The 26,256-nt window shown below is 40.2% G+C and overlaps 1 protein-coding gene across 11 annotated transcripts in view; it reads right to left on the reverse strand.

Annotated features, from left to right (window-relative positions):
* The window catches only part of SYNE2 (spectrin repeat containing nuclear envelope protein 2), a 319,309-nt gene extending 304,432 nt beyond the window's left edge, over positions 1–14,877 (reverse strand). For 8 of the 11 annotated variants that reach the window (XM_036906082.2, XM_036906091.2, XM_057488386.1 and 5 more), the window contains exon 1: positions 14,731–14,874. The gene's annotated coding sequence lies outside the window, so the exon portion shown is untranslated. Of the gene's footprint in view, positions 1–14,730 lie in introns of all 11 variants that reach the window. The other 3 variants (XM_057488387.1, XM_036906079.2, XM_036906086.2) reach the window with 2 other exon arrangements.
* Positions 14,878–26,256: the final 11,379 nt, after the last annotated feature.

Raw genomic sequence — 26,256 nt, forward strand, 5'->3', positions numbered from 1 at the left:
ACAACATTCTTAACTTTTAAATTCCAGCTATTCCCAAGACAGAAGAGACTAGTTAATCAGCCATTTTTAAGAGAAGGGAGCTCAGACAGGTCATCACAGAAATTCTTCTGGGTACCCCTTAGCCTGTCCTCCAACGGCAATACCCAGCAAATTACTGTACTGTGTTAGCTCCCAACAACAAAAGAGGCCAAGAGGGAGGGGAGGGTGAGAGGGAGGCAGTGGAGAGGTGGAGGGTGGGGCTGCCTGGGAATCTGTTCCCCTAATAAGGGGAGGGAGGGAGCCGGAAGCACTGCTCCAGGAAAAGGCAACCTCCAGTACTAACAGTATTTTTAAATGTTTATGTCCACTTGTACAACAAAAAGAAATAAAAAATTAAAATGAACAAAATGTTGGATGCTTGGAAGGATGGCTGGCTAACGGAAGTGATTTGTAAGTGAAAACAGGTAAGGAAGGGAGAGAAGGACACAAATATGCCAGGAAAGCAGAATGAGTAAGAAGATTACACCTTCCGAGCCAAAGGTTTAACTGTCCTAATCCTGGTATTTAAGATCCCTGAAAACAATAACCTTCTAGGAAGCAGAAACAAGTAATCAGCAAAGAACAGACGGCCTCACATGTGTCTCCATCAAGTCACCACACACTGGGGGAGAAAAGAGGACCAAAATCATCAACAACCTAGACAATTTAAACAAAGCTCTGGAAAGGACTTGCTAAGCAATGGCCTCAGTCCTCCTATTCAGTTTCTTTTATATTTTGTGGCCCATTTGTGGCTCACTAAGACAGCAAGGGTGCCATCCATTATTCTACTTTACTTAGTAAAGGGAAAAAATGTTAACTTTATAACTTTTTAATTTCCCAAAAAGCTTTTCCCCACATTTTAGGGTACAATGAGGTCAACTCTTTCACCGGCATGACCACGTAAATATGGGGAAATTAAATCAATCTTCACAATCAAGAATGTTAAGACTAAGCCAAATCTACCCTGATAAAAGAAGTATGTTCATGTCTACAGCCACAGGCATGCTGTCAGACAATGCTGGTATACCTGACATCAGTCTGGATGTCAGTTAGGGGGGAAAGGGGCACCCTGAAGATCACATACAGAACAATACCAAGTATGTGCAATCTTACAAATACTGCTGAAGCATCCCTGTTGGGCCTGAGGGCAGCCACCACACTCTGGCATGGCTGCATCTGCTGTTAACAGTCAGCATCCACCATGGGTGGCAGTGCCCAGACATTATCCATTGTTAAGTACTTTGAAAATCACCCTTAACATTCATATGTGACAAAATTGAAAGAAATGCATGAGAATGACGAACACCAAATTCAGGATAGCAGCTACATGAGGAGGAAGAAGGGTTCACAGCCATGTTAGCAATATTTTGTTCCTTAAGAAGGATGCTAAAGCATTCAAGTACTCTCTGTATGATGCCTTTTCATAGGTTTTAATATACAACATTTTAAATATAATATATACATACACATATGACAGCAAGAGCTTTGAGCCAGCCATCTGGGGATAGTGGATTTTTCACTCGTGCTGCCAAATACTGTGGGACCTTGCTGTCCCTGAATCTTGGTTGCTCATCTGTGAAGAAAGAGGATTCACGTATCATTCAGTCATAAAATTCTGAACTGAATTTTCCACATGATGGGTGTGGAATTCTCTGGACTCTAAGAACAACCCATCACTGCTGTTGCTGTACAGGTGACACAGATCATACAGGACACGAGACTCACAGACTCACTGTGGATAGCACACGCACATTTGAAAGTTACCCCAGGAATCAATCCTACCACACTGTCTCTTTTGCCGTCCTTTGGGATAATGGTAGACCTCAGAGAGTTGACTGGCCAGGTTTAGGAAATCAGTGAGTATCAATCAGTAAAGGATGAGGGGTCAGTTTAATTGATCCAAGACAAAACATACTTTGAACCCTTCTTCCTCCTCAGGTAGCTGCTATCCTGAATTTGTTGTTCGTCATTCTCATGCATTTCTTTCAATTTTGTCACATATGAATGTTAAGGGTGATTTTCAAAGTACTTAACAATGGATAATGTCTGGGCACTGCCACCCATGGTGGATGCTGACTGTTAACAGCAGATGCAGCCATACCAGAGTGCTTACAGATTATTTTATATAATCAGGATACTCCTGAGGTGGAGAAACAGACCTGTTAACATGAGTGATTTATTCAAGAGCATAAAACTGGGACAAACCCAGGATTAGAATTCATAATAAAATAATGCTGGTCTCACTCAATTTCTGATCTCTCCTATTACAGACCATCATGTCAGAGAAAAGTTACCCTCTATTCCCTACAATCCAACTTCATTAAATATTTTACCAAGACTTGCAGAGTATACAGAGCAAATAAACTAGCAAGTCATTAGAACACTCAGTAGAATGTTGTAGATTTTAGTATGTAGATCAGATTCTGATACTTAAAATTTCATTTCGTAAAGTGCTACAATTTAAAATAAAATAAATGTCGTTTTTTCTAACTATGTTAGGTTATGGTTTTCATACTAGAATTTTAAGGAAACTGTTCCAAGGGAATTTTTGAAAAATTCAACCTTCCCCAAATTAGAGCTCCTCTTAGTTCTTTTTTGAGTTTGTACTTCCAAAGAACCACCCAACCACTGTGCAACTGCACTGAGAAATGGGGAGTTCTAACTAAATAGTTGACACCCAGTATTACCTCAGCCTTAAACCTTAGCATTCTGACTGGTTAGTGGGAAAGTAAATCACAAAAAAAAAAACAGCTAAAAATTAACTGTTGTGTGATTTAGAAGCTGTTTTTTTCTAGGGTGCCAGCTAGCAGTGCAACTCTTTAACAGGTATTCATTGGTTAAAAAGTTGTTGACTCAACTGTGAAAATGCAGGGTGTCTCTGAAAAACAGATTTTACTTCTGAAACAGAAGAACTTCAAACTGTGAAATCAACCCTTCCACTAGGCTTCCCTTGTGATTTGGTAAAAAGCCTGCAAACTAGTTTCTAGTTCATTCCTAAACACAGCATAAGTTTCTCACCTGAAAGGAAACAAACCAGGATTCTTTGTTTCTGAGTTTTCCCTAAAGACACATATTTTCCAGTTGGGTGGGCACAACTTTAAGGTCTGATATAAGGTCACAGCACCTCAGGGAAAGAACAGTAGGCATTTCTGTGTATACTAAATTACCTTTGTTGTTACATACAACATGTGCCATGACTTCATCAGAAATTTACCTGGCTTTTTAAAAAGTCTATTTCTGAGATTACTTTTTCTTTAGTATACCTCCGAGTTCATTAAAATATTTAGAAATTATATTCCTTCCTGTGACGATAACCTTTGCTAAAACATAAATAATCCTTCTGACCCCTTACCTCCAGTACGTAGGATTACAAAATCCTTAAGTTTTCTTTACAGGGAATTTCAGACTACAGTTTTGAGATACCGAAGAAATATTTGTCTTCCCTTCTTGCAAAATCTTCCCCAGGGAACTATCCCTGACCCATCCTCCACCCCTAAAATACCCATAACATAAAACATCCTCAGAAAGAAATGCCACCAAAGTTGTTATCTCTCCATTGGTGAATATCAGAAATTACCCCAAAATGTCTTATACATTCTACAATATTTTCTTGAGTAGAGCCAAAACTAGAACCACCAAAGGAACTTGAGAAGTTAGGGCCTCTAAGACAAAAGAAAATCTCTGTGTAAGCCTTTGGTTGAAGCTCCTCCAACTTACTTAGTTAAGAAGCTGACCAACTGAGAGAGGAACTGAGATTTCTATGTTTTAAAAGCAGATCTGAATATTTGTACCTTCCTTCCGACAATCAAAAGTTCAGGAAAAGTCAAGTATCAGGGACATTTCCTTTGCCGTAGCTTGAAAGTACAAACAGGTAAATTCTCCTTACAAAGGTGACCAAAATTGTAGGTTCTCTAAGTTGATAGTAACAACAAAACAGGTAAACAAGAAAAATTAATATATATTAGCACTTAATTTACACCAGGCATTTTGTGTGCACCGTCTCTTTCATCTTCACAAGTCTGTAAGACTGACTGACACTATCTACCCCGTTTAGGGAAACAGAGAAGATAAGCAGCTTGCCCAAGAACGAAAAGCAAGTTAGTGGCAAGACATTCCTGAACACAAGTATGCAGGCTCCGAACTCCACGTCCTTAAAAGAAACTTCTTATGGGCAACAAATATCTAATCTACTCATTTTTTCCATGAGTTTATAGAGAAATTTCCCAGATCACACATTGTCTGAGCATTCCAAATATGAAGTAATTAAAAGATTAATATAGTGATCAAATTAAAAATGCATCCATGTTAGTTTAAATTCTGGCTTTCTGCCTCTTCTCCTCTTCAAAATAAATAAATAACATGAAACATGTTTTTTGCCCACTGTTGCAGCTAACTGGCAAACTTGTGTAATAAATTAACTAACAGAACTGGTTTAGCAACAAATGAGAAGCTCAAGGTCTCTAAATTCTAACCCTAGGTATGTCACTGATTTGGAAGGTGATCTAAGAGCATTTAACTGAAGTTAAATTTGATGTTTATAGAGCTTTCAGAACACAGTATGAAAGAATTCCTATTTATGAAACCTCAGTATTGAACCCTGATACCAAATACTTAGGTGAAAGGAGAAAGCACAAATCCTAGCTATTTTGCCTCATTACTGCCAAAGGTCCATATGTTTGTAAACACTTAAATGGGATAAACAGACAATTGCCCTCAGATTATCTCTAGGGACAAAGTGAAATAGAAAGTGAAAATAAAACAAGTAAGGGTTCTTGATTTTTAGTGTGTGTGTCTGTGTGTCTGTGTTAGGTACGTGTTTTTGGATTTTTGTAATAATACAAAAATTTTTTTAAGACATGCTCAAAGTCTTGCCAGAATTTTTATCTGCATCTATGACTTGATCTCAGGATTACACATTCCATCTGCTAATGAATGGGATAACATTAAGGAAAAGAGCATCATTCTCTCTGCCCCTCTCCAGCTCAGCTAAAACAAGGTTCGCTTTATAAAGATCTCACCCACTCCTACCCAAATGTTTCCATTTCGTCAGAAGCAAGAGGAAAAAAAATCTTGAAGGACTTCAACTTTCAAGCAGCTCAAATCAGAAAGGGATATAAGAACTTGAGAAATAGGGCTGGGAATGTTAACTCCCTCGACATTCTTCATTCTTCCTCAGCCAGTGAGAGGGTTGTTTCCTCTTTCTGGTGAAGAATATATAACGGAAGCCAGTGTATGAAAATACTAAAAAGGGCCCCGGAGAGCAGCAGGCGGCATCAGTACTTGCTCACTCATTCGTGCTAGTGCTGCATCTCCTCTTTCTCCAAAGAACTTAAAGACAAAGATAAAAGTGAGAAGTAATATTAAATTAAAATTAATAATATCAGGTGTCTTCTCAGCATCTATTTTATTGATAAAAATACTATTTGCTTCCAATAATGATTTATGAAGATGCTAAGCATATAACCGGAGACACAGTGCACAATAAATGTTCACTTCCTTCTTTCAGAAATGAATTTCCAATTGCCACCTGAACGGCCACTAATCTTTGAGCTCAGAAGGCCCATTAGCCTGCCCACCACCAGACCATCCATTTTCTCCCACACCTTCTCCTCCTGTTACCTTTCTCTCAAGGAAGGGTACCACTATTCTCTTTGGCACCTAATTTAGAATTCTCTCTTCCATTGCCTTTTAATCCCCTCTGATGCTGTTTTCCAGTTTCTTCATCATTCACCTGGATTTCTGAAAACACCTTGTAATTGGACTCCCTGCCTCTCCATTACATCTTTCAGAACATTACTGTGAAACAGAGCTCACACCGAGCATCAACTTTTGTTCCTCACTGACAAGAATATAGTCCAAACACTCCTGTGCACCAAACTCCCCAAGATCTAACCCCAAAGCACCTTTCCAGACCTCTCCCACCACATCACGCACTGTGCTTGAGTGTGTATATTCTTCAGCCTGCAGTCTATTCTCCTCAATTCTCCACCCAAGAAAGCCCCCACTCTACATTCTAGACCAGGCTATAGTTCAAAATGAGTCCTAACTTCTCCAAAGCTGGCACTAATTACCACCTACTTTATTCACCCACAGCACTCTGCTTGCACTTCAGTTGGCATTTCTTTCATTCTAGATCATACTAGAATGATTTGTTTACAAGGCTACCTCCCCAGCTCCTGAAGAACAGGGGCCATATCTGGGTCATGTCTGATTGCCCCTAAACAGTCCCTTGCTCAGTGCACCAGTGAATTGAATGTAATAACTAATATTTTTTACTATGTGTTCTATAATGTTGGACTATAGGTACCATAACTGTCTATTATGTGTACCATCTCAGTAGTATTTATAACACTCTCATAAGGTAGGCCATATTTTGGCCTCTGTTCTACAGATGAGGAAACTACTCAGAGAGGGTATGTAATTTGCCCAAAGTGGTGCAGCTTGTAGGTGGCAAAGCCAGGATTTGAGCCAAGGTCAGTCTGACTTCAGAAGCTATGCTCTTGACCATTAAACTACACCACAGATATCTCTAAAAGCAACCTGTTCCTTTAGTACTTGTGTACCTGGGAGTATTACACAAGATCAAGACCACAGGAAATTAATTTTATCCTATCAGCACCTGCAGGCCATTTTTGTTCTGCTCTAGTCCAGGGTCATAAACCAGCAGTTCCACAGTCACTCAGATTCACTCATTTTTCTCTTTTCCTACCCCCACCCCTCAATGCCCTGAAAAAATAGATAAGAAGAAAAATAATTTAGAAGGCAGAGACAGAAAGAGAATTAAATCTTTCCTTATCTGTAGAACACAAAGCATTAACAAGATGATTATAAGGTTTAATAGGCATATACAACCTAAAAGTGTGTGTTGGATCATTTTAAAACATTATTTCCCTGTTCAAACCTGAAATCAGCAGCAGTTGCTAAGAAAACACAAAGCCAACCGTGTGACCACATGGTGACTCATGCAAGGAGCAAGCTTACCTTCCAGCTCTCAGAAACCATCACCAACAATCATAATTAACTCATCAACCTGTAGTTATAAGCATTTGGGAGTTTCTCTTCATCCAGCTCAGAAGGAACTACACTCAGTTCTGGACTAAACACTATTTATAAAATTAATTATTACCTAACTGAGCTGAAGTTTCCTACAATGAAAAAAAGTACAAAGACTACAAAGATAACTGACTTTCTTTCAAACAAAGGTCTATGAACAGAGGAAGAATTCTTAATGTCATCAAATGACTACAAAGGATATTCAAACAAGAGAAGCTAGTAACCTGTTTTCTTTGTCAACATATAAGTGTGAATAATAAAACTCACCTTTAACTGTTTTATAAACAGTATTCATAATAGTCATTCCTTTAAAAAGTTTTTTCTTTCTGAATCACTAGCTCCAAGTTTTGAACTAAAAGCTCTGCACACACTCCCAGTCACACAGTCCTACATAGTCACATAGACAGACCACAGTACTAATAGCTTAGATCCATTGTGTTGTTGCTGGTTTTTTGCGGGGTTGGGAGGGAGGGGATAGGGTACAGTCTTGAACAGCTTTATTTATTTTGTTGCAATTTACACTTAAGACAAAAATTACTTCAGAGTAATGAACATTTTTAAATGAAAATTAGATAACTCCTCTGCTATGACCCATTAATTAATGTACCACACAGAAGCAGCCAAACATGGAGGTCTCAGTTGTAATACAATCAGCTTTTCCTCAGGATATCATAACTTGGACTTTCAAAGCCAGAGTGGGAGCAAGCATGTTGTATGTCTGTGTAAATTAGATCTGTTCCCCACCCCCCAGGACATGAAGCATTTCAGAGTCTAAGCTCTAACAAATAGGTTGCCTCTAACCTTGATGATGATACTCTGTGTGGGACATCGACTAAGATGAATGGATTTTTTTAAAAGGTGTTTTGTTCAGCCCTAAATGTTGAATACCTTTTCTTTCCAAATGAGGCAACATAATTGCTGAAATGAGTCATGAGAATTTTTTAATATATTAAGAATCTGCCTAGAAATCTTCAAAACCTTCTAATAGCTCCTCCTTTCCCAAAACCTGCCTTTCAAATTAAAATTTCCCCTTCAAGCCCAATATTTCAGTTTTGGCAGTGCATATATGTATATTCTACCTTACTCTTCTGGAATATTATCTACAAGTATAACATACATATTGCCATCATGATGATGAGGGTATTAATAAAATGTATTCATTATTGTTGTAACCAGTACATTTATTTTTAATGAATTTTATGCTAATAGGAATATATGTACATGTGTCTACACTGTTTTGTTTTACTATCTATGGAAATGAACTCCAGATAAACTTTACTATAATTTAATGTGTAACCATGTCTATATATGGCTCATGGCTATATGTGATTTAGTTTCAAATTCATCTCCAGTACCTTAATAGCTTAAATAATTTAGAATCTAATTATTTATGGATGATCTGATATGATACAATGTGTAGAATTTACAATCCTGCATAGAGGGGATTGGCTGAGGGTGTAAGTAAAACCAGGTTGGCAAGATTTGATAATTACTGATATTGGGTGATGTTAACACAAGAGTTCATTTCACTATTATATATGCCTTTTAATATATATAAATTTTTCAAAGTTTTTAAAAATCTACTACTGGCTCTAGTGTCAGACATAACTTAACCATTTTGTACTTTTGTTTTACCCACACAGCAATTAATATTTTATGGTGACACTTCATTAGAGCCAACACTTCTCTTAAAGTACAATGGGGTAAACATCACATTTCTAAACTATAGTCATAGCACTTAGGAGCTGGGGAAAAAATCTCAGAGATCAGTTAATTCTATACCAGTAGTTCACTATCTTGAGCATGCGTCAGAATCACTTGGAAGACTTGTTAAAGATTTTGAGGGCCCCACCCTCAAGATTCTGATTCAGCAGATTTTATTCTGCTGGTCCCTGGACCATAATTTTTGAGCGCCACTGCTATAAGCTTACTCCCATTACTCGGTTTGTGTTTCTTGTAGGGATCACCAATTACCACGTTGGATTCCATGTTTCTCTGCTTGCAGGCCTTTCTCCTATTAGACAGTTGGCTTTCTAAGGGTGAGGGACATAAATTTTCATCAGTGTACCAGTGCTCACACTCAATAAATACTTACAAAGTCAATTAATTTGTTGAATGAATTATTTCCCCACCCATTTGTAATTGAATATTTGTCAGTGCATTTAGAACAAGGGTATATTTATACACCCAGATGGGGAGAAGCTACTCACTGACGATAAAGGGCAACTGCTGGCGGTACCTTGATGTCAATTTCTAGAGATACAAGAACTGTATCTCGGACTGGAATTTTCAAGTACAGACACTGAAAAGCAGAAGCTTGAGGCTCACATTTGCCAGTGTGTTACTTTGACCCGAGGAGCTATAACCCAGTGCTTTCATCTCACACACATCGAAAGAAAGAAATGCTTTCAAACTCATTTTTCAAAGTTTCTCAGGGTCTGGATAATGTTAGCATGGGCAGGCTGATTGCTTCTCCCCATCACCTCCCTCTTCCCACTGCTGCCCAGAGAGGAAAGAAAAAAAAGCACAACACACTCAGTAATGCCTGTCTGGAGAGTTCTCTGAGTCCAGCTGGTCTGAATGTTGTATATCCCCACAGTATCCTAAACTATCTTTCTATTACAGCAAGGATCTGCTCAATGACAATTCAGTGGATTTAGTTTAAGAACATGAACTATGCTCCAATTTCTGAATTTCATTACTTGAATCCAATAATCTCAGTATGTATGATTTATTTTCATTGAACAATTATAAAATAAAGAATATAACCTACATAACTGCATAGATACATACATGCGGTTTTTATTATTTAGATCCCTTTAAAAAATAACTGACTGCTAAAACTAAAATAACAATGTAGTGTGGGGTTTGTAACATCAAAAAAGTAAAATGTATGACAATAGCACCAAAGTCAAGAGAAGAAAAATGGAAATAGATTATTACAAGCTTTTCATACTATACATGAAGTGGTACAGTAACACTTGAAGGTAAACTGTGATAAATTTGTAGATAAGATGCACACTATAAACACTAAAGCAACCACTAAAATAGCAAGATTAGGAATGATAGCTAATAAACCAATAAAAGGATAAAACAGAATGATAAAAAATAGCCAATAAATCCAAAAACAGAAAAAGAGGAAAAAGGAGACAAAGGACAGATGAGAAAATCAGAAAATAAATAGCAAGATTATAGATATAAACCTAACCATATCAATAATTGCTTTAGCCATAAATGGTCTAAACACCCCAATTAAAAGGCAGAGATTGTCTACTGGATCAAAAATCAATACCTTTCAAAGAGGTGGAGCACAACACTCTACTCCTTAAGTGTGAACTGCACATAGTGACTTCCTTCCCAAAAGTACAGTACGTAAGGGGTAGAAAAGAGTACTTTGCAGCGGAGGAAACTGACTCAGCCAGGTGATCAAGATTAATACGAATAGTGAATGATAAGTCACGCTGACAGTATATTCTTTGACATGGGGCAATTAAAATTCACATCCTTTTTGAGTGCACATGAAACATTTACCAAAGTAAATCATACTCTGGGCTATAATTTCAATAAATGTTAAAAGATTTGAGCCATACAAAGTATGTTCTTCAACAACAATGGAATTGAAAGAGAAATCAGTAACAGAAAGATGTCTGGAAAATCCACAAATATCTGGAAATGAAGTAATATACACCCTAATTAACTCAGGGTCAAGGATTAAATCAAAAAGAAAATTTTAAAGTATTTTGAACTGAGTAAAAATGAAATCATGCCTATCAAAATTTGTGAGATGTCACTAAAGCAATTTTTAGGAGGAAATTTACAGAACCACCTATATCAGAAAAGAAAGTCACAATGACCTAAAAAAACTAGAATAAGAAAAGCAATTTAAGCCCAAAGGAAGTAGAAGAAAGGAAATAATAACAAGAAGCAGAATGCAAATCAATTAGAAAAGAGAAAAACAATAGAGAATATCAATGAAACCAATAGCTGGCTCATTGAGAAGGTCAATAAAATTGATAAACCTCTAGCCTAGGATTTCTCAACCTTGGCACTATTGACATGTCTGAACAATTCTTTGTTGAAAGGATCTCTCCAGTTCAATATAGGATCCTTAGCAGCATCCCTGGCCTTGACCCATTAAATGCCAATTGCAAACCCCCCTCCCAGTACTCACACACAACACTGTCTCCAGATATTATCTGTCTCCAGATAATTATCTAGTGTTCCTGGTGGCTATAGGGTGAACTACAACCCATACTTTGCTCCATAAACAAAAATTATCTCAAAGTAGACTGACCTAAATGTAAAATGAAAATTTTTATAGTTTTACATTCTTTTATTGAGTTTTCCTGAGAGTTTTATAACTCTGAGCCAAAAATGTCTTTGTGGCCTTGAGATAGGCAAACATTTCTTAGGTACTACACCAAAAGTACAATCCACAAAAGAATAAACTGATAAATTGGACTGCATTAAAATTTAAAATGTTTGATTTGAAAAGACACAGTTAAAAGAAGTCTGAGAGCCTGGCTTCCTGTCCTAGGCTGTGCCTTTCACCTACTGTGTAACCTCAGAAAGTTACTCAATCGCCTTGAAGTCCATAGGGCTGATAGGGTATACATGAGGATGCCATGTGAATTTATCCAAACCTTGGCCTACAAGGCTCTGCATGACCTTTTGCCTGATTACCAGTCTATCTTCATTTAGTTCTCTCGCTTGAGCTAACAGTGCTCAGCCACAACCACTTTCTCTCAGTTCAATAAACCCACACACGACCAAGCTCCTTACTCAATGCTATCTCCTCTGCTGATCTTCCATGCCTCTCTCCCCTCCACAGCTTCCTAGTCCACAAAAACATGGCTAGCTCCTTCTTAACAGTCTCAGCTTAAAAGAAGCTTTTCTTAACGTTAACATAGGAGGCCCTGGTTACTCTATGTCTCAGCATCCTGTTATGTCCTTCTTTCCATTCAACATATACTCAATAAGTAATTCCGAAGGATATACTGCAGGCCAGGTACTGTTCCAGATTCTGAGGATACAGCAGTGAATACAACAGCACTGATGGAGTGTACAATGTAGCGGCAGCAGAGAATAAACAAAGGAGCAAAAGATAGGGTATATTCGATGGTCGTTAAGTGCTATGGAGAAAAAAAGTAAATTGCCAAGAAGGGTGGGAATTGCAATGGGGGTTTATTGAAGGCTCACTGGGAAGGTAACACCGAGCATGTAAGTGAAGGAGACAACCATACAAATAAGGGGACTGGGCAGGGGCATTTCAGGCAGAGGAAACAGCAAGTCCAATGGCTCTCAAACAGCAAGAAAGCTAGTTTGTAGAAGTATGAGGAAGAAGACGAGCAGTTGAGATCACAAGGTGACAGAAAGGGGGTTGTTTGGAGGACCAGTTGGGGTAAGCTGTGGGGGCCACTGTCAGCTCTTTGCTTTTCACTCAGAGGGAGATGAGAAGCCACTGGAAGGTTTTGAATACAAAAGTGGTGTGACTGGATTTACATTTTAAAACCTGCAATCAGTCTGTCTTCATTTAGTTCTCTCCCTCGAGCTGGTAATGTTTTTATGTTCTGCTTTATCTTCCCTACTAGATAAAGGAGGGAATCACAGCTGTCCTGTGCACCTTTGTAACTCCAGCACCTAGCACAGTCCATAGACACTCAATGAATATTTACTAGATGAATGAGGTAATCTGCGTAAAGCATTCACTGGGTAATAACTGTTATTATTTGGAACCCCCGAGTCCAGCCAGGCTGGTATGGTATGAGGTAAGAGCTTGCTTGAGTAAATGAATGGTTTTGTGAAATTATTGAAAATCTACATTTAAAGCACATGCTAAGTAATGACAAATGAATCCATTGCTTTTCACCCTTTCCCTTACTTACTGAGACGTGAATAATTCTGCTTTGAGCTTTCCTTTAAACTCTCACACTATGCTACTGAGGGCACTACCCAGAACAATCCCATTGTGACTCAGTTCTCTAAATACACTGCAATATCGTGCAGACACAATTAGCACTAACGCAATGAAGCGCTTGTAAAATTTCTAATTGGGTAAACTTATTCACATGATTTTTTTAAAACAATCTTAATGTACAACGCTGAGCAGACCCAAACTGGTTTTGAGTTTTGTTTAATTCAAGTGAAGCTCATTAACTCAAACATGTGGACAAAGAACCAGGAATTTCCACTTTTTATTTGTTTGGACATCTCCAGAGGCTTCACCACGAAAAAACTTAATGAGGATTTACACCTGTTCCTTTCTCCCTGGGGATGCTGAGGGTGGGAGAAGGGAGTAGTGGCCAGGCTAAGGCCTTTCAGTAATTAATTAGCTCAGGAACAGCCCTTGGGAGTCTCACAGTTTTCCAGAAAGAAAACTAAAGGAGCCATGCATTAAAGTTAAAAAACACACCAAATACTCCATCTCATAAAAGGTGAGCCCTCTCCCCTAATGATGTTTAAACGTCTCAATAGCAGGGCCCCGAGCAGTGGGAAGGCCAGGTACGGTCTGGATGTTTATCCTAACCCTAAAAGTGGTTGAACCCATCCAAGCACAATTTCATATCTTGCAAGGACTTCAGAGCTGTGGAAACCTTGAGAAAAGCCGATGAAAGTTGCTTGAAATCAAACTTTAAAAAAGAAAAAAGTGGTGCAAAAGTGTGCTGAGCGGCTAGAGAAGAACCTCCTGGGTTTGGCTCTGACCTGCTGGTGCTTGTACACAATCGTGCCTGCTGGCATCTAGCTCAGACGCTCCCTTCCACTGGGGGAAGGGAAAATAATAACTTTCTGAAATAACAGGCGTCCATGAATCAAACGTTACACAGGACTTCTCAATCTCCAACAGAAAGGTGGCTAATGTCGTTTCGAGGAGCACTGATTTCACACAAGTTCCCCACCCCTCGCTTTCTTTTTTAACGTAAGAAAAATAACCTAAGGAGGAGAAGGTGCTGCCATCAGACCCTCAAGGCAATTTCAGACAACAAAGACCCCAAGCAATCAAAATGGAATTATAATCGGTGCCGTCGCGGAGGCGCTTGGCTGCCGCGCCGCCGCCGGTCCCTGAGTGCCCGGGCCCCACGCGGCTCCCCGCGGTCGCTGCAGCCCGGGTGCGCCCCGAGCGCTGGTTACCGGGGAGCCGTGGCGAGCCTCGCGCCGCCCACGCTGGGCGACCTCTGCACCGCGGCTGTCCGCGTCCTATCCCACGCGGCGCTCAAACCTTTCCCGCCCAGGCGTGACGCGAGGCACGAAAACAATCAGCGGAGCCTGAGCGCGGGGGCCTGGGCCGACGGGAAGGAGGGGATCAGGGCCGAGCCCCATGCCCAGCCCCTTTCTAAGCCGGGCGGACCGGCGGGCTGGAGCCCGGAGGTGACACAAAGAAGCCGGAGAGACAAACGCCACCCGCTGGCGCCCGCTCCGATCCCAGAGCGCCCCGCCCGCTGACAAGTTTGCGACGCCCTCCACGCCCCCCGCGCTCCCCACCCCGGCAAAGTTTCCCGGGGCCGGGCTCGGACCCCCGAAGCGGGTCAGTCCCGCTGCGGCCGCCCCTCGCCCCCCGGCTCGGGGACGCTACCCTCCCGCCCCGCGCCCCTCCCTCCCTCCCCGCCTCAGCCCGCTCTCTCCGGGCGCATCGGGGTGCTGGGGCCCCGCGGCCGCGCTCACCGCGGCCGGCCCGGCGATCGACGGGGGAGCGGGTTGGGGCCGACCGGGTCGGCGTTCTGCTTGCCTTGCTCCTTCGATCGCGCCTTTTGCTGGTTCTCCCGCTCGCTTTTCGGTCCAGCCCAGGGCTCGCGGCGCAGCAGAGCGCGCTCCGCTCCTCGGCGCTCGGAAAGCTGCAAACCACGCCCCGCGCCTTCCCCGCCCGCCGCCAGCCTCCGAGTCCCGCGCTCGCCACTCGGCGGCCAGTGTCGAGCCCTCCCGCGAGCGCGGAGGCGGAGCAGCCTGCTCCCGCCGCAGGCCCCGAGGTAACCCAGGGCTGACAACTTTCTTTCCGTGTTTTGGAACATCAGAGTTGGTTTGAGGCAGATGCACACTCAGTGTACAGGTTAACGACAGGGGCTGGGGGAAATGTCACAAACTCCATGCAAACAGCAGAAAAGGCCGATTTCAGCAAGGGACTTCTCTAACCTTCCTGCACTCCTGAATCGTGGGAAGTGCTATTAAGACAGCATATCCGCGAATTAGCTACCAGACCTTGATCAAGTCGGTTAACTTTTGTGGATCCTTCGTAAATGAGGAATTTGGATTAGATGGCCTTTAAGATCTGGATCAGCAGTTGGTACAGTGTGGTCCAGACCTGAGGGTCACCTGGAGGGAAGGGGAGGAGTTAATAATGAAGAATACTGAGTCCCTCCCTCTCCCTGGAGGCGGGGGAGAGGAGAACGGCCTCAATCTTATGACACGATATACATCTTCCAGGTCTGAAATTCTCGGGAAGGTGGAGCCTTGGAAATCCATCCTGCAAGTGCAAGTTTGATTTTCCAGCAAATCACTCAGTGCCTTTGGACTCAGGATGGTGTCAGTTGACACTTACCTCCTGTGCTGCTGTTACAGAACTACTAAGGCACTGGAGGTCCTAAATGAAAGCTACTGTATCAACTCACTGTTATTACATAAAGAAGTGACTTCAAAACATTTCTCTCTATTGAGTTTGTATCACAGATTTAATTTCTTAGAACTCCAAGTACATATTTGTTACATGGCTACAGAATCTTGCCTAGATTACTTACTCAAATTTGGTGCTTATCATGAAAGCTAAATGATACAGAGCAGAGAGATTAGAGTTTTGATAATGCATTCAGTTAACATACATTGAAGGAAAAAAATTAGTCATAAACTGTACCCACAATTTGGGACAATTCTTTCAAAATCTTGTACCTTTGTGAGTACTAGAATGATTAAGGTAAGGGATTTGAAATGCACATTTTATTGATGGTCAATAGCTCAGCTCTTCACAAAACAGCACATTACAAATCTACCTCATTCCTTGTATTCTAATAAAATAGTTTGATAGTATGGCGCTTCTCTTCTTGGACTACCTAGGTATGTATTATTTATTATTAATGGCTTGGGTCACAACAAAAGTCCATAAAGCAAGAAGATCCCTCTGGCCCCGTGTCTTTTCACAGAACCATTTGCCTGATACAAAACATGCAAATCAAAGAGCCAATCTCGGGAGAGGTTTGGCTCCAGGGTTTGTGAAGCTGTCAACAAAAGCATTGTCTGCTATTTTCTTTCTCTTAAAGGATTGCTTCCTTTACAGGAAGTGCTACAATATCAGCGTGGCAACAGTTTCTGGAGAAAATGTAATAAGTAAGTTCTTAATTATTGTTCCCTTCTAGGTATCTATGCTCCAAGTCCTCGAAATGAAAGGACTGTTGTTCCATATTGTATCTAGTGCACTTAAGAGAATCCAGAACAAAATATCTCAAAATGTCCCCAATTAGAACCTTCTAATTATCTGTGATATCTCTTAGCCATGCCAGTTTAGATATTAAATTAATGCCTACTTTTAAATCAGCTCATTAGACTAATGGCAAGAGCACTGAAACAGATTCTCTGCTCTTTGAAATGAAAACAAAATATAATGCTAATCCAGAGACACACCTGGTCTTCTGAAAAACATTACCGGGTATGTGAAGGAATGGCTCATATGCTTACATCTCTGACTGGTAGAGTAAGTTTGCCATGAATCTGGCCATGCCCACATTCTCCCATGCACCAAAACATAGACATAGTACAGTAACATAGTATGTCATGTTATGCCTTTTAGCTTATTTACATCAGGCCTCTGTATTTATAGCAAAAGATCCATTCAGTTTGACAGCCCACCTGAGAGACGTTGCCAGTTCCAATTGTGATAAACACAAGTGTTGCAAATTGATCAAAATGAAAGCGCATCTGTGACTTGGTACACAATCATGCTGTGGCATATGGTGAGAATTACTGAAGCAGACATTCAATACATATTGGCGCTTTGTATTGAGCAAGACAAAAAACATGGTCTGAGGCACTCAAGCTAGTTGGACATCCTCATGACATTAAAGGAACTAAATTCACCACTATTTCAGTTAGGCAGCAACTCATCTCTGTCACAGCATGGATTTCTCTGAACTAGAGTTGTTTACATTCCTCCATCCCACAATAGCCTGTGAGTTCTGCATCCTGGTGCCTAAATAAGAAAGGCAATGGGTTTTATACTGGAAGTAGATTCTAGTCTTGTACTTGGGGGCCATGTTAAGAAGGATTGTAGGGCTGCATCTAGGTTTGGCAAGAAAGAATACAAGTTGTTTAGTAGCTTAGTCCCTCCCATGGGCACAGAAGTGGGGATTATTGACTATCATGTATTTATCAACCCTGATGGCATTGGAGATAATGTTAAATGATTGGCCAGATGGATAGTGAATTTAAGAACAAAGCAAAGTATCTTTAGCCAAAGAGGCAGGTAAGGTATAATATTAATTAATCAGAAGTAGGATGAGATCATCTTACTACTTGTTCTATTTATTTTAATAAAAATACTACTGCTAAAGACAAAAGGACATTGGTTTACAGCTCAACACTCCTTGTTAGGATGCCAACCTCAAGGAACAATCTTCTGCTACAATATTTTTTACTACTTTGGGAGCACTTATATAAGCCTGGGATGAAAATAGCTGGCCGGCAGCATCACTCAAATACCAATACCAAGCAAAGACACCACAAAAAAAGAAAATTACAGACCAATATCCCTGATGAACATAGATGCAAAAATACTCAACAAAATATTAGCAAACCAAATTCAAAAATATATCAAAAAAAATCATCCATCATGATCAAGTAGGATTTATTCCAGGAATGCAACGATGGTACAATATTGGAAAATCCATCAACATCATCGAACACATCAACAAAAACGAGGGCACAAACCACATGATCATCTCCATAGATACCGAAAAAGCATTTGACAAAATTCAGCATCCATTCATGATGATAACTCTCAACAAAATGGGTTTAGAGGGTAAGTACCTCAACATAATAAAGGCTGTATATGACAAACACACCGCCAACATCATACTGAACAGTGAGAAGCTGAAAGCCTTTCCTTTAAGATCGAGAACAAGACAGGGATGCCCACTCTCCCCACTGTTATTCAACATAGTTCTGGAGGTCCTCATCACAGCAATTAGACAACACAAAGAAATAAAGGTCATCCAGATTGGTAAGGAATAAGTCAAACTGTCCCTGTTTGCAGATGACATGATATTCTACATAAAAAACCCTAAAGAATCCACTCCAAAACTACTAGATCTAATATCTGAATTCAGCAAAGTTGCAGGATAAAAATTAATACACAGAAATCTGTTGCTTTTCTATACACTAACAATGAACTAGCATAAAGAGAAATCAGAAAAAAAATTCCATTCACAATTGCATCAAAAAGAATAAAATATCTAGGAATAAACCTAACCAAGGAAGTGAAAGACCTGTATTTGAAAACTACAACACACTCATGAGATAAATTAAAGATAGCAATAAACGGAAACACATCCTGTGCTCATGTATAGGAAGAATTAATATTGTTAAAATGGCCATCTTGCCTAAAGCAATCTACCGATTCAATACAATCCCTATCAAAATACCAACATCATTCTTCAATGAACTAGAGCAAATAGTTCTAAAATTCATATGGAACCACAAAAGACCCCAAATAGCCAAAGCAATCCTGAGAAGGAAGAAGAAAGCTGGAGGGATTACACTCCCCAACTTCAAGCTCCACTGCAAAGCCACAGTAATCAAGACAATTTGGTACTGGCACAAGAACAGAAAAATAGACCAATGGAACAGACTAGACAGCCCAGATATAAACCCAACCATATATGTTCAATTAATATATGATAAAGGAGCCATGGACATACAATGGGGACATGACAGCCTCTTCAACAACTGGTGTTGGTAAAACTGGACAGCTACATGCAAGAGAATGAAACTGGATTATTGTTTAACACCATACACAAAAGTAAACTTGAAATGGATCAAAGACCTAAATGTAAGTCATGAAACCATAAAACTCTTAGAAGACAACATAGGCAAACATCTCCTGAATATAAACATGAGCAACTTCTTCCTGAACGCATCTCCTTGAGCAAGGGAAACAAAAGCAAAAATGAACACATGGGACTACATCAAACTAAAAAGTTTCTGTACGGCCAAGGACATCATCGACATAACAAAAAGACATCCTACAGTATGGGAGAATATATTGGTAAATGACATATCCAACAAGGGTTAACATCCAAAATATATAAAGAACTACATGCCTCAACACCCAAAAAGCAAAAAACCCAATTAAAAAATGGGTAGAGGATATAAAGAGACAATTCTCCAAAGAAGAAATTCAGATAGCCAACAGACACGAAAAAATGCTCCACATCACTAACCATCAGGAAAATGCCAATTAAAACCACAATGAGATATCACCTCACACCAGTTAGGATGGCCAACATCAAAAAGACTAAGAACAACAAATGCTGGCAAGGATGCAGAGAAAGGGGAACACTCCTACACTGCTGGTGGGAATGTAAGCTAGTTCAACCATCATGGAAAGCAATATGGAAGTTCCTCAAAAAACTAAAAATACAAATACCATTTGACCTGGGAATCCCACTCCTTGGAATTTACCCAAAGAATACAAGTTCTCAGATTCCAAAAGACATATGCACCCCTGTGTTTAGTACAGCACTATTTACAATAGCCAAGATGTGGAAGCAGCAAAAGTGTCCATCTGTAGATGAATGGATAAAGAAGAAGTGGTACATATACACAATGGAATACTATTCAGCCATAAGAAAGAAACAAATCCTATCATTTGCAACAATATGAATGGAGCTGGAGGATATTATGCTCAGTGAAATAAGCTAGGCAGAGAAAGACAAGTGCCAAATGATTTCCCTCATTTGTGGAGTATAACAACAAAGCAAAACTGAAGGAACAAAACAGCAGTAGACTCACAGATTCCAAGAAAGGACTAGCTGTTACCAAAGGGGAGGGGTGTTTGAGGGCGGGTGGGGAGGGAGGGAGATGGGGATTGAGGGTTATTATGTTTAGTACACATGGTGTGGGGGGTTACCGGGAAGACAGTGTAGCACAGAAAAGGCAAAAGTGAATCTTACTACACTGATTGACAGTGACTGCAATGGGTATGGGTGGGGACTTGATAATATGGGTAAATGTAGTAACCACATTGTTTTTTCATGTGAAACCTTCATAAGAGTGTATATCAATAACACCTTAATTTAAAAAAGGAAGAAAGGAAGAAGATAGCTGGCCAGGAAAATAGCTTTGTTCCTTTGTCCAAAAGTCCAATCGCACCCTGTAAAGGGCTGAGCGCCTTATCTCATTCTGGTTTTGTTTACTGCCAAACCTGGAAACCAACAGGAATAACTATTGGGTAATTGCTCTCTCGACCAATGTGATCTTTCTGACCATTGTCCTGATTCAAGTAGAAAGTTGTGTCCAACAACATGCAAGTGTGCCCTGCCAATTTATGCAGTGATGGTCTCCTACAATACAGAATGAATTAGTCAAATTTCCGCCAATTGAATCAGAATCCATCATTCTTGAGTTTGAAGAAAAATTTAAATGAATATGCCAAGACTCAATGAAATCGTATATGTAAAGTGCTAAGCATGGAAAATGGCAGCAGTAAGCACTTAATAAATGATACCTGTTATTGTGATAATTTTAGTAACTAACAGTGCAGCTTACTTAGAAGGGTATGATTTCAAAAATCCCTTTTATTGAATTGGTAAATTAAAGTACAGGATTAAAAAAAAGATTCCATTTTACCTCATTTTACACAGCAGAAGACTGTGGCCTTAGAGTAAAATATTTGCCTAAAGGCATAAATCTGGTAGTGGCATTCCCTGGATTAGAACATGGTGAAGATTTTAGCAGGACTAAATGCCTCATTTAGAGAAATTCAGTTATATGTTTTTGCTATTTGTTTTTCTTTCAAATACAAAGCATTGGATTAATCACCCTGCTCAACTCACAATAAAAAAACAATAAAAATAAGAAACATTAATGTATCTCTCTCAGGTCAAGATAGGTCTAATGGGTCAAATTAAGCAGAGCTATAGAAAACCTTAACAGCACGATAAATAAAGTAGAGCTTATGGTATATTCAAATTTATACCTCAAAATAAAGAGTATACTTTCTTTTCAAGCACATATGGATTCAGTCATGAAAACTGGCTTTATATCATGTCACAAAGAACTCCTCAAGGAGAATAAGTAGAAACTGTGCAAATAGTATTTTAAACAATAATAGTAATAAATAATATAATACAACTAAAAATTTATAACAAGAAGATAGTGCTTTCTACCTGGAAATTTTAAAGTTTGCTATTAAATAAGTATTAAATACAATGGAAAATACAATACAAATTGAACAGAAGTAATTTCTTTTAAAAACATAATGGAGGTGAGGGGCGGAAGATGGCGGCGTGAGTAGAGCAGCGGAAATCTCCTCCCAAAACCACATATATCTATGAAAATATAACAAAGACAACCCTTCCTAGAATAAAGACCAGAGGACACAGGACAATATCCAGACCACATCCGCACCTGAGGGAACCCAGCGCCTCGCGAAGGGGGTAAGATACAAGCCCCGGCCCCGCGGGAGCCGAGCGCCCCTCCCCCCAGCTCCCGGCGGGATAAGAGCAGGCAGAGCGGGAGGGAGACGGAGCACAGGACTGCCGAACACCCAGCCCCCGCCATCCAGGCCAGAGTGCAGACACAGTACGTGCCCATGAGGTCCTGGATACTAGGACAACAGGGCAGCAAGAACAGTGAGAGGGCACCGGTGGCCTGGCGCCGGAGAACACCAGAAAAGTGAGTGACCACTTTTTTTTTTTGCTGTTTTGTTTTGGCGAGCGCTTTTTGGAAGTCTTAAAGGGATAGGGCCCCCAATACTAGGGAAACAGGGCAGCAAGACCGGTGAGCAGATGCCTGAGGCTGGCACCGGAGAATAAAGAAAAACAAGCGGCCACTTTTTTTTTTTTTTTTAATTAAAACATTTTTTTTTTTTTTTTTTGGGTGGTCGTTGTTTTGTTTTGGCGGGTGCTTTTTGGAAGTCTTAAAGGGGCAGGGCGGGACACTTAATCCAGAGGTAGGGAACCCGGGGATCTCTGGGCACCATAACCCCTGGGCTGCAGGGAGCAGGGAGGCCCCTTACGGAGATAAATAGCCTCCCAGCCGCTCCTGCTCCAACGCGACTCCACCACTTTGGAGTAGCTGCCCGAGCCAGGCCACGCCCACAGCAACAGTGGAGATTAACTCCATAACAGCGGGGCAGGAAGCAGAAAACATATCTGCGCGCAGATGCACAGCACAAACCACTAGAGGTCGCTGTTCTCCCAGGAGAGGCGCACAGCTGCACAGCACAAACCACTAGAGGTCGCTGTTCTCCCACGAGAGGAGGGCCACAAACCAACAAGAAAGGAAGTTCTTCCAGACGTCACTAGTCCCAGCTCCGCAAACTATTCCTATCACCATGAAAAGGCAAAGCTACAGGCAGACAAAGATCACAGAGACAACACCAGAGAAGGAGACAGACCTAACCAGTCTTCCTGAAAAAGAATTGAAAACAAAAATCATAAACATGCTGACAGAGATGCAGAGAAATACGTAAGAGAAATGGTATGAAGTCCGGAGGGAGATCACAGATGCCAGAAAGGAGATCGCAGAAATGAAACAAACTCTGGAAGGGTTTATAAGCAGAATGGATAGGATGCAAGAGGCCATTGATGGAATTGAAACCAGAGAACAGGAACGCATAGAAGCTGACATAGAGAGAGACAAAAGGATCTCCAGGAATGAAACAATATTAAGAGAACTGTGTGACCAATCCAAAAGGAACAATATCCGTATTATAGGGGTCCAGATGGAAAGTATCTTAGAAGAAATAATTGCTGAGAATTTCCCCAAACTGGGGGAGGAAATAATCGAACAGACCACGGAAATACACAGAACCCCCAACAGAAAGGATCCAAGAAGGACAACACCAAGACACATAATAATTAAAATGGCAAAGATCAAGGACAAGGAAAGAGTGTTAAAGGCAGCTAGAGAGAAAAAGGTCACCTATAAAGGGAAACCCATCAGGTTAACATCAGATTTCTCAACAGAAACCCTACAGGCCAGAAGAGAATGGCATGATATATTTAATACAATGAAACAGAAGGGCCTTGAACCAAGGATACTGTATCCAGCACGACTATCATTCAAATATGACGGTGGGATTAAACAATTCCCAGACAAACAAAAGCTGAGGGAATTTGCTTTCCACAAACCACCTCTACAGAACATCTTACAGGGACTGCTCTAGATGGGAGCACTCCTAGAAAGAGCACAGCACAAAACACCCAACATATGAAGAATCGAGGAGGAGGAATAAGAAGGGAGAGAGGAAAAGAATCTTCAGACAGTGTATATAACAGCTCAATAAGCGAGCTAAGTTAGGCAGTTAGATACTAAAGAGGCTAACCTTGAACCTTTGGTAACCACGAATTTAAAGCCTGCAATGGCAATAAGCACATAGTCACCCTAAATGTTAATGGGCTGAATGCACCAATCAAAAGACATAGAGTAATAGAATGGATAAAAAAGCAAGACCCATCTATATGCTGCTTACAAGAAACTCACCTCAAACCCAAAGACATGTACAGACTAAAAGTCAAGGGATGGAAAAACATATTTCAAGCAAACAACAGCGAGAAGAAAGCAGGCGTTGCAGTACTAATATCAGACAAAATAGACTTCAAAACAAAGAAAGTAACAAGAGATAAAGAAGGACACTACATAATGATAAAGGGCTCAGTCAAACAAGAGGATATAACCATTCTAAATATATATGCACCCAACACAGGAGCACCAGCATATGTGAAACAAATACTAACAGAACTAAAGGGGGAAATAGACTGCAATGCATTCATTCTAGGAGACTTCAACACACCACTCACCACAAAGGATAGATCCACCGGGCAGAAAATAAGTAAGGACACGGAAGCACTGAAAAACACAGTAGAGCAGATGGACCTAATAGACATCTATAGAACTCTACATCTAAAAGCAACAGGATATACATTCTTCTCAAGTGCACATGGAACATTCTCCAGAATAGACCACATACTAGGCCACAAAAAGAGCCTCAGAAAATTCCAAAAGATTGAAATCCTACCAACCAACTTTTCAGACCACAAAGGCATAAAACTAGAAATAAACTGTACAAAGAAAGCAAAGAGGCTCACAAACACATGGAGGCTTAACAACACGCTCCTAAATAATCAATGGATCAATGACCAAATCAAAATGGAGATCCAGCAATATATGGAAACAAATGACAACAACAACACTAAGCCCCAACTTCTGTGGGACACAACAAAAGCAGTCTTAAGAGGAAAGTATATAGCAATCCAAGCATATTTAAAAAAGGAAGAATAATCCCAAATGAATGGTCTAATGTCACAATTATCGAAATTGGAAAAAGAAGAACAGATGAGACCTAAGGTCAACAGAAGGAGGACATAATAAAGATCAGAGAAGAAATAAATAAAATTGAGAAGAATAAAACAATAGCAAAAATTAATGAAACCAAGAGCTGGTTCTTCGAGAAAATAAACAAAATAGATAAGCCTCTAGCCAGACTTACTAAGAGGAAAAGAGAGTCAACACAAATCAACAGTATCAGAAACGAGAAAGGAAAAATCACAACGGACCCCACAGAAATACAAAGAATTATTAGAGAATACTATGAAAACCTATATGCTAACAAGCTGGGAAACCTAGGAGAAATGGACAACTTCCTAGAAAAATACAACCTTCCAAGACTGACCCAGAAAGAAACAGAAAATCTAAACAGACCAATTACCAGCAACGAAATTGAAGCAGTAATCAAAAAACTACCAAAGAACAAAATCCCCAGGCCAGATGGATTTACCTCGGAATTTTATCAGACATACAGGGAAGACATAATACCCATTCTCCTTAAAGTTTTCCAAAAAATAGAGGAGGAGGGGATACTCCCAAACTCATTCTATGAAGCTAACATCACCCTAATACCAAAACCAGGCAAAGACCCCACCAAAAAAGAAAACTATAGACCAATATCCCTGATGAACGTAGACGCAAAAATACTCAACAAAATTTTAGCAAACCGAATTCAAAAGTACATCAAAAGGATCGTACACCATGACCAAGTGGGATTCATCCCAGGGATGCAAGGATGGCACAACATTCAAAAGTCCATCAACATCATCCACCACATCAACAAAAAGAAAGACAAAAACCACATGATCATCTCCATAGATGCTGAAAAAGCATTTGACAAAGTTCAACATCCATTCATGATAAAAATTCTCAGCAAAATGGGAATAGAGGGCAAGTACCTCAACATAATAAAGGCCATCTATGATAAACCCACAGCCAACATTATATTGAACAGCGAGAAGCTGAAAGCATTTCCTCTGAGATGGGGAACCAGACAGGGATGCCCACTCTCTCCACTGTTATTTAACATAGTACTGGAGGTCCTAGCCATGGCAATCAGACAAAACAAAGAAATACAAGGAATCCAGATTGGTAAAGAAGAAGTTAAACTGTCACTATTTGAAGATGACATGATACTGTACATAAAAAACCCTAAAGACTCCACCCCAAAACTACTAGAACTGATATCGGAATACAGCAAAGTTGCAGGATACAAAATCAACACACAGAAATCTGTGGCTTTCCTATACACTAACAATGAACCAACAGAAAGAGAAAAAAGGAAAACAACTCCATTCACAATTGCATCAAAAAAATAAAATACCTAGGAATAAACCTAACCAAAGAAGTGAAAGACTTATACTCTGAAAACTACAAGTCACTCTTAAGAGAAATTAAAGGGGACACTAACAGATGGAAACTCATCCCATGCTCGTGGCTAGGAAGAATTAATATCGTCAAAATGGCCATCCTGCCCAAAGCAATATACAGATTTGATGCAATCCCTATGAAACTACCAGCAACATTCTTCAATGAACTGGAACAAATAATTCAAAAATTCATATGGAAACACCAAAGACCCCGAATAGCCAAAGCAATCCTGAGAAAGAAGAATAAAGTAGGGGGGATCTCACTCCCCAACTTCAAGCTCTACTATAA

The sequence above is a fragment of the Manis pentadactyla genome, chromosome 11 (assembly GCF_030020395.1).
Source record: "Manis pentadactyla isolate mManPen7 chromosome 11, mManPen7.hap1, whole genome shotgun sequence".
In the NCBI taxonomy this organism is placed as follows: Eukaryota; Metazoa; Chordata; class Mammalia; order Pholidota; family Manidae; genus Manis; species Manis pentadactyla.